At 51.6% G+C, this 11,877-nt stretch overlaps 1 pseudogene; it reads left to right on the top strand.

Annotated features, from left to right (window-relative positions):
* Positions 1 to 655: 655 nt before the first annotated feature.
* The window catches only part of LOC142566651 (uncharacterized), a 55,346-nt pseudogene continuing 44,124 nt past the window's right edge, over positions 656 to 11,877 (top strand).

The raw sequence follows: 11,877 nt of genomic DNA, 5'->3' as shown, positions 1-11,877 counted from the left end.
AAACATGCCAGGGTCGCGAGGCTGGGCCAGGATGACCGTCGGTGGCGACGCCGGGGCCGCGGTTGAACTCTCTCCTTCGGATGACATGGCGGCCAGGTTACGTCCGCTGCGGAGCTCCGTCTTGGTCAAGTGATTACCCCGCACATCCACCAATGATGTTACGGGAAGGAAGAAGCGTTCGTCTGTTTGCAAGTGGCTTTTAATGGCTGAGCCAACAAACGTAGAGCATCGATACTGCTAAACGCTTCTTCGTCGTCTCTAAGACCACCATCAGCGTTGTCTTCTTTCCACATTACCGACTGTGACAATATATTTATATATGCATGTGTACGCCGGCACTGAATAATTTGATTGCATACCCCGTTTGGCTGCGTGATGACGTTAAAACAACTGACAACAAGGATCTTGCAATACCCACGTAAGCGACGGCCTTGGGCCTACACGGGTGGACAGACACGAACGGAAGCAAGCGAGCAGAGTTTTCGTCCAGCTTCAAGGCGCTGCACGTGCTCCCGAAGTACGGCACCGCCCACCGAACACCCCTGCTGAGGAAGTACTGGGCCACAAGGAACGACAACGGGGCTTGGAGCTGGCAGCACGTCCAAGCAAGTGAACGCCAAACTGATGAGTAACGGATATATCTACTTCTGTCGAAATGCCGCCACTGGGAAAGATGTCCGAGTTCGACCCGAAAACGCAAAACTTCGAGTCGTACTTAGAGCGTTTTGAACATTTCTTAACGGCTAATGATATCGTCGACGTACGCAAAGCGCCTTCTCGTCTTTTTGACAGTCAAAGGACCAGAGGCTTACGAAGTACTGAGAAGTCTGGTTGTGTCGGCAGCCCCGGGAGAAGAATCGTACGCAGAAGTTAAACGCCTCCTGAAGGAGCACTACAGCCCCAGGAGTTCCGTAATAGCAGAACGATGCAAGTTCGACCGGCGCGTACAACAGCAGGGCGAAAGCGCGGAGGGGTTCATCGTGGACCTTAAACATTTAGTCAGGAAGTGTGACTACGGTGACTTTTTGCAAGGCGCCCTCCGAGATAGGCTGGTTGCTGGCATACGGAACGAAGAGACCCAGCGTGCTCTGTTTGCTGAAGGAGAGCTGACATTTGTTGGCGCTTGCAAAATCGCCCTGGATAGAGAACTAGCGGCGCGAGACACTGAACAACTGCGGTCAAGAGAACGAGAGGCACCCGTGCTGGTCGTGAAAAGCCGACGACATCAGTATCAGATACCACCTAATCCTAAGCATATTGAAGCCCTCAAAAAGGAAAAATACTCAAGATGCGGCAGGGGACACTCGTCGGAAGAATGTTGGCACAAAAACTTTATTTGTCGCAAGTGTTCGGCTGTAGGTCATTTGAAAAGCATGTGCCCAGTTGCTAGAGCGAAGCCGAAAAACATGCATGCGCTCGAGTGTTCTGACGAGGACTCGGAGCAGGAACTGTACCATGTCATGAACACCAACCAATCATCTTATGGAGTAAGTGTGGAAATAGAAGGGCGTACACTGAATATGCAAAGTGACATGGGAGCGGCTGTCACAAGTGTCCCGGAGCAAGTGTACCTGTGTGAATTTCCGCACGTCAAATGTGAACCATGCAAAATGTCGCTTCGCACGTATACTGGGGAGCAAATACCGCTAAAAGGCCAGTGTGACGTGGTGGTTAAGTACAACAATCAGTGCATGACTCTACCAGTGATTGTTGTAAAAGACAACGGGCGACAACGTTTGAAGCTTGACTGGGTAGAAATATGCCAGATTGCAGTTGAAAACAGCATCGGTGCTAAAACAGAAGTACCCATCCGTGTTTTATAAAAAGCTTGGTACAATTCAAAACTTTGAAGCAAAGATTGTTATGAAACCGGGTACAGTTCCTGTATTTTGCCGCGCTAGACCAGTTCCTTTTACGTTGGAGGAAAAAGTTGAGCGGCAGCTGCGAGAACATGTGGAAACGGGCGTGCTGCGTCCTGTAATGCGAAGTGACTGGGCTACGCCACTTGTCACAGTTGTGAAGGAAAACGGCAGTGTCCGGTTATGCGGGGATTACAAGACTACAGTAAACCCCTCTCTCAAAACAGATCATTACCCCCTACCCAGACCAGAGTACTTGTACACTGCCTTAGCAGGAGGAAAGTTCTTCAGTGTACTAGACCTTTCTTCGGCGTACAAGTAGCTGCCAATCACTCCGGAGTCACGACCATTTTTGACAGTAAACACTAGTCTTGGGTTGTTCGAATTTCGGCGCCTTGCTTACGGGGTGGCAACTGCACCCGCTGTCTTTCAGACAATGATGGACGAGGTAGTTCATGGCATCCCACACGGAGGGTGTTATATTGACGACATTATCGTCACAGAGACAGATATCGGTGACTGCCAGGAGACACTAGAACGTGTCTTGCAACGCCTCAGTGAATAGAACATCACGCTTAACCTGGATAAATGCCGCTTTTTCCGAAAATCGGTTACATATTTGGGGTCACACAGTGACTGAGCAAGGCATTTACCCTACCGACACAAAGAAGAGCGCAATCTTACAAGCTCCCGAGCCCACTACAGTTTCAGAGCTTAAGGCGTACTTGGGAATGTGGAATTTTTAGTCAGCTTCTCAAGAACGCTTCGACAGTAGCATAGCCGCTTTAGCGGTGTTGCGTTTCGCCTGCGACACGTGGTTTTGCCGGCGCGACTGCGGCGGGCGGCAGACATTTTGGCCCGATCGTCGTCGCCGCAACACTCATCGCCAGGTGTTTCCAGGCGCGTCTGCGGCGATGCGACCGCCTAGGGATCCTCCTCGCATTCCAGTTATTGGGCCCGAAACAGGCGATGCCAAAGCAGGGATCTCGTTCCAGTCATTGTGCCCGAAACAGGCGATGCCAAAGCAGGGATCTCATTCCAGTTATTGGGCCCGAAACAGGCGATGCCAAAGCAGGGATCTCGTTCCAGTCATTGTGCCCGAAACAGGCGATGCCAAAGCAGGGACCAGCCTCTCATTACAGTCATTGTGTCCGACCGGCAGCGCCACGACAGGGTGCTACGAGATCGTGCGCAGCGCCACGACAGAGTGCTACGAGATCGTGCGCAGCGCCACGACAGAGTGCTGCGAGATCGTGCGCAGCGCCACGACAGGGTGCTACGAGATCGTGCGCAGCGCCACGACAGGGTGCTACGAGATCGTGCGCAGCGCCACGACAGTGTGCGTCACCATTAGCCCATTGTACATTCACGTGCTCGTCTTTTGAGGGGTTCCTTCTTGCCCTCAACTGCGAGAGTATAAAAACAGCTGCCCCCGGACGCCAAAAGGAGGGCTCCGATTTCTTCAGTTGAGTGAAGTGCTCTCCCGTCTCTCTACTTCGGTCAAACCTGACCGCCAACTCTTTGCGATGTTAAAATAAACAAGTTGTTTCGTTGTTACCAGTCGACTCATGCTTTGCCGGGACCTTCGGATGCTTCCAGTTGTACCCCAGGCCGCCAGGCCAACGCTACCCTTGGGGCTTGCGACCCAGGTACAACCACGGGCGTCAGCGCCGAGTTCCCATCAGATCGCGCCATCGCTGCGGATCCAAACATCTGGTTGGCAGCGGTGAGATCGCCTCCGACTTCAGACAACTGTCTGCCAGCGGTGAGATCGCGACAACGGAGGCCAGCAGCGAAGAGATGCAGTTGACTGTATGCTGAGCAGCTCAACGACGATCCGGGAGCAGTGCAACGAGCCCTGTGTGACGACTGGTTGCCTGCAGCGGAACGACTGCGCGGAATTCCTGCCTGCGAGGTTTGGTGAGTGCGGGACTTTCTTCTTCTGAGCTTTGCCAGGCTTTTTGTTAGTGTCAGAAACAGAGCTGGTAATTGTGGTTGTCGTTGCTGCCGGGTTAGTTTGCGGCAAGACAATAGTAAGCAGTAGAGAAAGCAGCATTCAGAGCAGCCATGGATTTGAAGTCGTTGCGCAAACCGAAATTGTTGGAGCTTGCAAGAGAGTTGGGTCTGGATGTCTCAGACAAACTCAGAAAACCAGAACTGCTAAAGGCTATTCTTGAGTTAGAGGCTGAGGATGACGAGCTGTCGGAATGCCTTGAGACTATTGAAGAGAGGGAGACTGCAAAAGAAAAAGAAGAGCGTGAACGTAAAGAACAGAAAGAGCGAGAGCAACAAGAGCGTGACCGTCAACACGCTTTGGAAATGAAGCGTCTTGAGGTAGAGATGGAACGTGCTCGTAATGGAAGTCAGGCACACGGTGCAGGAGAACGCGTATTGTTCAAAATGACGGACCTGATGCGGCCGTTTAAGCTTGGAGAGGACATTGGTTTGTTCCTGGTTAACTTTGAGCGAACGTGCGAGAAGCAGGGGTTCTCTCGGGAAACGTGGCCACAGCGCTTGCTCACTTTGTTACCCGGCGAGGCGGCCGACGTAGTCGCTCGCTTGGATAGAGAGGAGGCAGAGGATTTCGACACAGTGAAATCGAGTCTTCTAAAAAAGTACCGGCTGTCTGCGGAGGCGTTCCGTCGGAAGTTTCGGGAAAATGAGAAAGGCAGAAGTGAGTCATATACAGAGTTTGCGTATAGGCTTATGTCGAACATGCAGGAGTGGCTCAAAGAAGAGAAAGCGTTTGGTGACCACGATAAAGTTCTGCAGTGTTTCGGGCTAGAACAGTTTTATAGTCGGTTACCTGAGAACGTGCGATACTGGGTCTTGGATAGGCCAGACGTTTGTACGGTGGCTAAAGCCGCTGAGCTAGCCGAAGAGTTTGTGACGCGTCGGGCTCGCGGAGCTAAGGACGGTCAAAAGGGTGAATTTGGCTCGAAGTTTGAGAGGCCGAAGTTCACACCCATGAGATTAAAGGGGGACACGCGTAGTGAGGATGCGAGTGAAAGCAGTCCGACCAAACGTAAAGAGACGGCGGCAGCCAAACGCAGAAAGCGGTTCGAGATGAGGCGAGCGCGCTTGTGTTATACGTGCCAGAAGCCGGGTCACTTTTCGGCGCAGTGTCCGGAAACAACACCAAAAGTTGTGTTTTTTTCAATAGGCAGCACTGACGAGAACATGAAGCTTCACGAGCCTTACATGCGAGACCTCCTCGTGAACGGGAAAGAGTGCCGAGTGCTTCGCGATTCCGCAGCAACGATGGATGTAGTTCACCCGTCTTACGTAGAACCCCATATGTTCACGGGCGAGTGCGCATGGATCAAGCAAGCCGTGGAAGCTCATAGCGTGTGTCTGCCGGTAGCAAAAGTGCTTATTGAAGGACCTTTCGGAGCGCTTGAGACAGAGGCGGCAGTGTCATCTATGCTGCCACCCCAGTACCCGTACCTATTTTCAAACAGGTCCGATCACCTCCTGCGCGAGAAGGGGCTTTTGTTTGGTGAAGCTAGTGTTCAGGCCTTAACCAGATCGAAGGTTCGGGAGCTCGCTGCAAAGGCGGTAGTTGCGGGGCCGACGTTATCAAACAACGAAAAAGGGTCAGAGGCGCAGCAAGCTGATATTCAGAGCACGCCCGAACTGAATAAACTTGAGTCTGTAACGTTAAAGGCGCCAGATACTGGAGAGGAAACGCCCGACGCGGGAAAGTTAGAAGAGCTATCTACTGATTTGCTCATCGCGCCTACGTCAGACGGACTTGATAGGTTGCTAAAAGTCAGCCGGACGGCTTTGATAGCCGAGCAAAAAAAGGATGGCAGCCTGGAAAACGTGCGCTGCAATGTCAAAGAAGGTATCGCCAGGAAAACTGCGCGTTTTGTGGAAAGAGGTGGAGTCCTGTACCGGAAGTATCTAGACCGAAGAGGAGTGGAGTTCGATCAGCTGGTCGTGCCTCAATGCTATCGTCAGGATCTGTTGCGCTTGTCACACGGGGGTTCGTGGTCCGGACACCTAGGAGTTAAGAAAACTAAGGACCGTCTCTTGCGAGAGTACTATTGGCCAGGGTGTTTTCGGGACGCAGACCATTTCGTGAGGACATGTGACACTTGTCAGCGGGTGGGCAAACCAGGGGACAAATCAAGGGCGCCGTTGAAATTGGTACCTATCATTACGGAGCCTTTTAGACGGCTCGTTATTGATACTGTGGGACCTCTGCCGGTAACAGCCACGGGGTACAGACACATTTTGACTGTGATCTGCCCAGCGACAAAGTTCCCTGAAGCAGTGCCGCTTAAAGAACTCAGCTCAGTTGAGATAGTTAATGCACTACTGTCCATATTTGCGCGAGTTGGTTTTCCTGCAGAAATTCAATCAGATCAGGGCACAGTGTTTACTAGCGCTTTGACGACAACTTTTCTCGAAAGGTGTGGGGTAAAGCTGTTACACAGCTCAGTGTACCACCCACAGTCGAATTCCGTTGAGAAGCTCCACTCCGTCATGAAGCGCGTGTTGAGAGCCTTGTGTTTTGAACATCGAACTGACTGGGAGCTGTGTCTGCCTGGGGTGATGTTTGCTTTAAGGACCGCGCCGCATGCGGCTACGGGGTTTTCGCCAGCTGAACTGGTGTACGGTCGCTCGCTTCGATCTCCGCTTCGCATGCTTCGAGAATCATGGGAAGGTAGGGGCGACGACCCAGTCGTGGTGGAGTACGTACTTAAGCTCCTCGAACGCTTAAGAAGGGCACAGGAGTTGTCAGGTGAAGCAATGACAAAGGCCCAGCAGAGGGCCAAGGTTTATTATGATCGGACAGCCAGGGCCCGTCGTTTTGAGGTTGGCGATGAGGTCATGATATTGCGCACATCGCTAAACAACAAACTAGACGTGCAGTGGGAGGGCCCAGCACGAATTGTTCAGAAACTGTCGGACGTTAACTACGTGGTAAGTCTGCCAGGAAAGCGGAAAGCACAGCAAGTTTACCACTGTAATCTGCTCAAACCTTATAGACAATGGGAAGCAGTGGTGTGCATGATGGTAAACGTTCCTGAAGAGCTTCCGGTCGAGCTTCCGGGACTAGGCTCAGTGACGAACAAGGAAGACACCGGTCAAGTCATTAGTGACCTTATCAGTAAAGCACCGCTGTCGCCTGAGCAGAAAACCGAACTACACCAGCTATTACAAGAGTTTCAAGGTCTGTTCTCTGAGAGGCCTGGTAGGACTTCGGTACTTACTCATGATATAGAACTTACCTCCCCAGAGCCAGTACGATCGAAGGCGTATCGGGTGTCACCCCGCCAGAGCGATATTATGGAGGCTGAGGTAAAGAAAATGCTACAGCTCGGTGTTATTGAGGCAGGTGAGAGTGATTATACCTCCCCTTTGATTTTAGTTGAGGTACCGGGCAAGGAACCTCGTCCTTGCGTCGACTACCGCAGGCTTAATTCCATCACTAAGGATCAAATTTATCCGATCCCTAACATCGAGGAGCGCCTTGAGAAAGTTAGTAGCGCTCAGTTTATTTCCACCCTAGATCTTGTCAGGGGTTATTGGCAGGTTCCACTTACAGAAGAGGCTAGTAGGTATGCGGCGTTCATTTCACCAATGGGAACATTCCGTCCTAAAGTGTTGAGTTTTGGTTTGAAGAACGCGCCATACTGTTTTTCAAGCCTCATGGATAAAGTGTTGCGGGGACAGCAAGAATTCGCTTTACCGTATCTAGACGACGTAGCGATATTCTCCGCATCCTGGTCGGAGCATATGACACACTTGCGGGCAGTGCTAACCCGCCTGCGCGAAGCGGGCTTGACAGTCAAGGCTCCTAAGTGCCAGATAGCACAGGCCGAGGTTGTCTACCTCGGTCACGTGATTGGTCAGGGTCGTCGCCGCCCCTCTGAAATAAAAGTGGCCGCTGTGCGAGACTTTCCGCAACCGCGCACAAAGACCGATATTCGGTCGTTCTTAGGTGTCGCCGGCTACTATCAGAGGTACATCCCTAGGTACTCTGATATCGCGGCTCCCCTGACGGATGCTCTAAGAAAGACAGAGCCTCAAACAGTCGTCTGGGACGAGACCAAGGAAAGAGCTTTTAGCGCCCTAAAGAGTGCCCTAACAAGCCAGCCTGTGCTACGATCGCCAGACTATACAAAAGGGTTCATTGTTCAGTGCGATGCTAGTGAGCGAGGCATGGGCGTTGTACTGTGCCAACGGGAAAATGGAGAAGTAGAACACCCCGTCCTGTATGCTAGTCGTAAGCTGTCCAGTCGTGAGCAGGCGTATAGCGCCACCGAGAAAGAGTGTGCGTGTCTCGTGTGGGCCATTCAGAAATTGTCATGCTATCTAGCCGGCTCGAGGTTTATCATTGAGACGGATCACTGCCCTCTCCAATGGCTGCAGACCATCTCTCCCAAAAATGGCCGCCTCCTGCGCTGGAGCCTCGCTTTACAACAATATTCCTTTGAGGTGCGTTACAAAAAGGGGAGTCTCAACGGTAACGCCGATGGCTTAAGTCGAAGCCCCTAACGTAGGAATCAGCCTCAAAATTGTTTGTTACTGATGTTTTTCTTCCTGAGGCAGGATTTTTTTTAACATATTGCTTTTGTTTAGTGTTTCAAAGTGATGATATGCTTTCTAGTGCAATTTTTCAATTTGTGGACGCGTTCTGAGTGATGCTAGACTACTGTAAGGAACTAGGCAGTGGTATAAAAAGGGGAAAGAGCCTGGCAGGGCTTAGTGAGGGTTGTGCCGTGCTTGCTGACTGAGCGGTTGAGTTTCAGCGTAGTTCTAACGCTTGCCGGGAACGAGAACAAAAATGTGAACTCTCCCGAAGTCACTTTGCAGTGACCCGTGCGAACCTGAACGAGAGAACGAGGCCTTCTCTGTGCGCTGCGCTCAAGAAACGTCAAGGGACGCCCGACTTCGGTTATGAGCATCATCGAGCGACATCCCTCCGGACAGCGGATGCAGTCCCCTGTCCATCGGGATCTCCTTCCCCCGGCGGGGCGGTCTGTTGCGTTTCGCCTGCGACACGTGGTTTTGCCGGCGCGACTGCGGCGGGCGGCAGACATTTTGGCCCGATCGTCGTCGCCGCAACACTCATCGCCAGGTGTTTCCAGGCGCGTCTGCGGCGATGCGACCGCCTAGGGATCCTCCTCGCATTCCAGTTATTGGGCCCGAAACAGGCGATGCCAAAGCAGGGATCTCGTTCCAGTCATTGTGCCCGAAACAGGCGATGCCAAAGCAGGGATCTCATTCCAGTTATTGGGCCCGAAACAGGCGATGCCAAAGCAGGGATCTCGTTCCAGTCATTGTGCCCGAAACAGGCGATGCCAAAGCAGGGACCAGCCTCTCATTACAGTCATTGTGTCCGACCGGCAGCGCCACGACAGGGTGCTACGAGATCGTGCGCAGCGCCACGACAGAGTGCTACGAGATCGTGCGCAGCGCCACGACAGAGTGCTGCGAGATCGTGCGCAGCGCCACGACAGGGTGCTACGAGATCGTGCGCAGCGCCACGACAGGGTGCTACGAGATCGTGCGCAGCGCCACGACAGTGTGCGTCACCATTAGCCCATTGTACATTCACGTGCTCGTCTTTTGAGGGGTTCCTTCTTGCCCTCAACTGCGAGAGTATAAAAACAGCTGCCCCCGGACGCCAAAAGGAGGGCTCCGATTTCTTCAGTTGAGTGAAGTGCTCTCCCGTCTCTCTACTTCGGTCAAACCTGACCGCCAACTCTTTGCGATGTTAAAATAAACAAGTTGTTTCGTTGTTACCAGTCGACTCATGCTTTGCCGGGACCTTCGGATGCTTCCAGTTGTACCCCAGGCCGCCAGGCCAACGCTACCCTTGGGGCTTGCGACCCAGGTACAACCACGGGCGTCAGCGCCGAGTTCCCAACAGATCGTACCAGCAGTCAGATCCAAACAGCGGCTACTTAGAAAAGAACAAAAATGGTCCTGGACAAAAGAGTGCAGCACCGCGTTTAAAAATACGAAGCACTTGCTAACAAGCAGCAAGGTGCTCGCAATCTATGACGTCAAGAAACCGCTCGCAATGCCTTGCGATGCATCGTCATATGGCTTAGGAGCCGTTATCTTTCACAAAACTGCTGAAGGTGAAGAAAAGCCAATTGCTCTTGCTTCGCGTGCACTGTCGGAAGCAGAAAAAAAATGCGCGCAGTGCGAACGCGAGGCCCTGGCGTAAATCTTTGGCCTAAAGAAATTTCAGCGGTGCCTGTACGGCCGAGAATTCACTATATATGCAGACAACCAGCCACTGCTCGTTATACTAGGGATCGATAAGCGTATCCCGACTACCGCTGCCGCGTGTATGCAACGCTGGGCTTTAAGCCTCGCAGCTTACAGGTACCGGCTGAAATTTAGGAAAGGAGAAAATGTTGAAGTCGCAGACGCGTTTTCTAGGCTGCCCGAACCAGGACCGGTGAACGACGAGACATCAAATTGCATTTCAGTCTTTCAGTGTCTCCCGCTGACAGCTGAGGAGATTGCAAGGGTCTCGAAGCGAAGCTTAACTCTATGCCACGTGGCACAATATACGCTAAACGGGTGGCCTAGACAGCAGGCAGATGAATTGAAATCTATGTTCGCCGCGATCAGCTGTCACTAGAGCAGGGCTGCGTGACGTGGGGCGTAAGAGTCGTAATTGCGGAGCTGCTGAGGGACCGCGTGCAAAACATGCTGCACGAGGAGCACCCTGGCACCCGCCATATGAAAATGCTAGCGAGGAGTTTTGTATGGTGGCCAGGAATCGATTTGGCCATTGAACAGTACGTTTAGAGGTGCAAAATTTGCCAAGCACTTCAGCCAGCTTCTCGGCCGGTTCCTCTTCACCCTTGGCAATACCCCGTCCAGCGTTGGTCACGCGTCCATGTAGATTTTGCAGAGAAGGGTACGAACGTGTTTCTGGTATTGGTCGACTCATTCTCGAAATCGATAGAAGTATGGCCGATGTCGTCAACCTCTGCACAAAAAACATTGGAAAAACTTTGGGGTGCTTTTGCCGCTTATGGCTTGCACGAAATATTGGTGAGTGACAACGGGCCACAGTTCACCTCAGAGGAGTTTACAGAATTTATGAGCACCAACGGTGTAAAGCGCGTTCGTATTCCTCCTTATCACGTAGCGTCCAATGGTGCTGCAGAAGGAACAGTACAAACCGTGAAAAAAGCCTTACTGAAACAGGGGCTCGAGCGTGAGCCCTCGGGTAAGCAGCCGACAGTACAGGAAAATATTGATAGTTTTCTCATGGCCTTCCGGAACACACCGAGCAGTGTGACAAGCAAGTCACCAGGAGAATTATTTTTGCGGCGCCAGCCACGCATAAAGCTTTCACTGCTCAAACCTGATTTTGCAAAATCCATGCGAGACAAAGAGGAAAAACTAACAGAGCAGCGCGATTTGTTTCGTGAGCAGGAGCGCAGCTTCGGGGTGGGGTACCGGGTGTTGGTGAAAACTGTGCGTGGTGAACGCGTTTGTTAAATTGTTAAATGCACAACATACAACCTGCTCATTAGGGATCTTACTACCGCCTATTATGGACATATCGGAAAGGGAAGAAGAATGAGTCATCGTCCTCGAGAATCTTCGTGGAAATGTTTTCATAAAACTAGAAGTATGTACATTAAAGTAATTCCGTTTCTCATTTATTATCACTTCTTTTAAATTATTTGACTCTTCCTCAATGACCCTTTCATTATTTCTTCAAATTTTCAGGTTTGCGCAACTTTTAAGCCATTTAAGCTTGCGTTGCTTGAGCAACGAGTCGCGAGAGATCCAGGGATTCCGACTGGCAGCATTCTTCACAACCTTTAGAACAAACTGTGGTAGACAGTTGAATATAATGCCTTTAAACAAAAGCAACACATCGTACATGCTAGCAGTATTATTTTTGAGGTTATCCAGATGAAATGCTCACGTACCAATTACAGACGCGTCATCTCTAGGAGAAAAATCCGGCTAACGCTGAAATTTATCATTTTTACTGCGAGGGGAACATCACAGCGACAATACT

This window comes from Dermacentor variabilis, unplaced genomic scaffold (genome assembly GCF_050947875.1).
Source record: "Dermacentor variabilis isolate Ectoservices unplaced genomic scaffold, ASM5094787v1 scaffold_13, whole genome shotgun sequence".
Taxonomy (NCBI): Eukaryota; Metazoa; Arthropoda; class Arachnida; order Ixodida; family Ixodidae; genus Dermacentor; species Dermacentor variabilis.
Note: the sequence above shows the minus strand (reverse complement) of the source record. Positions and strands in the feature narration are given on the sequence as shown.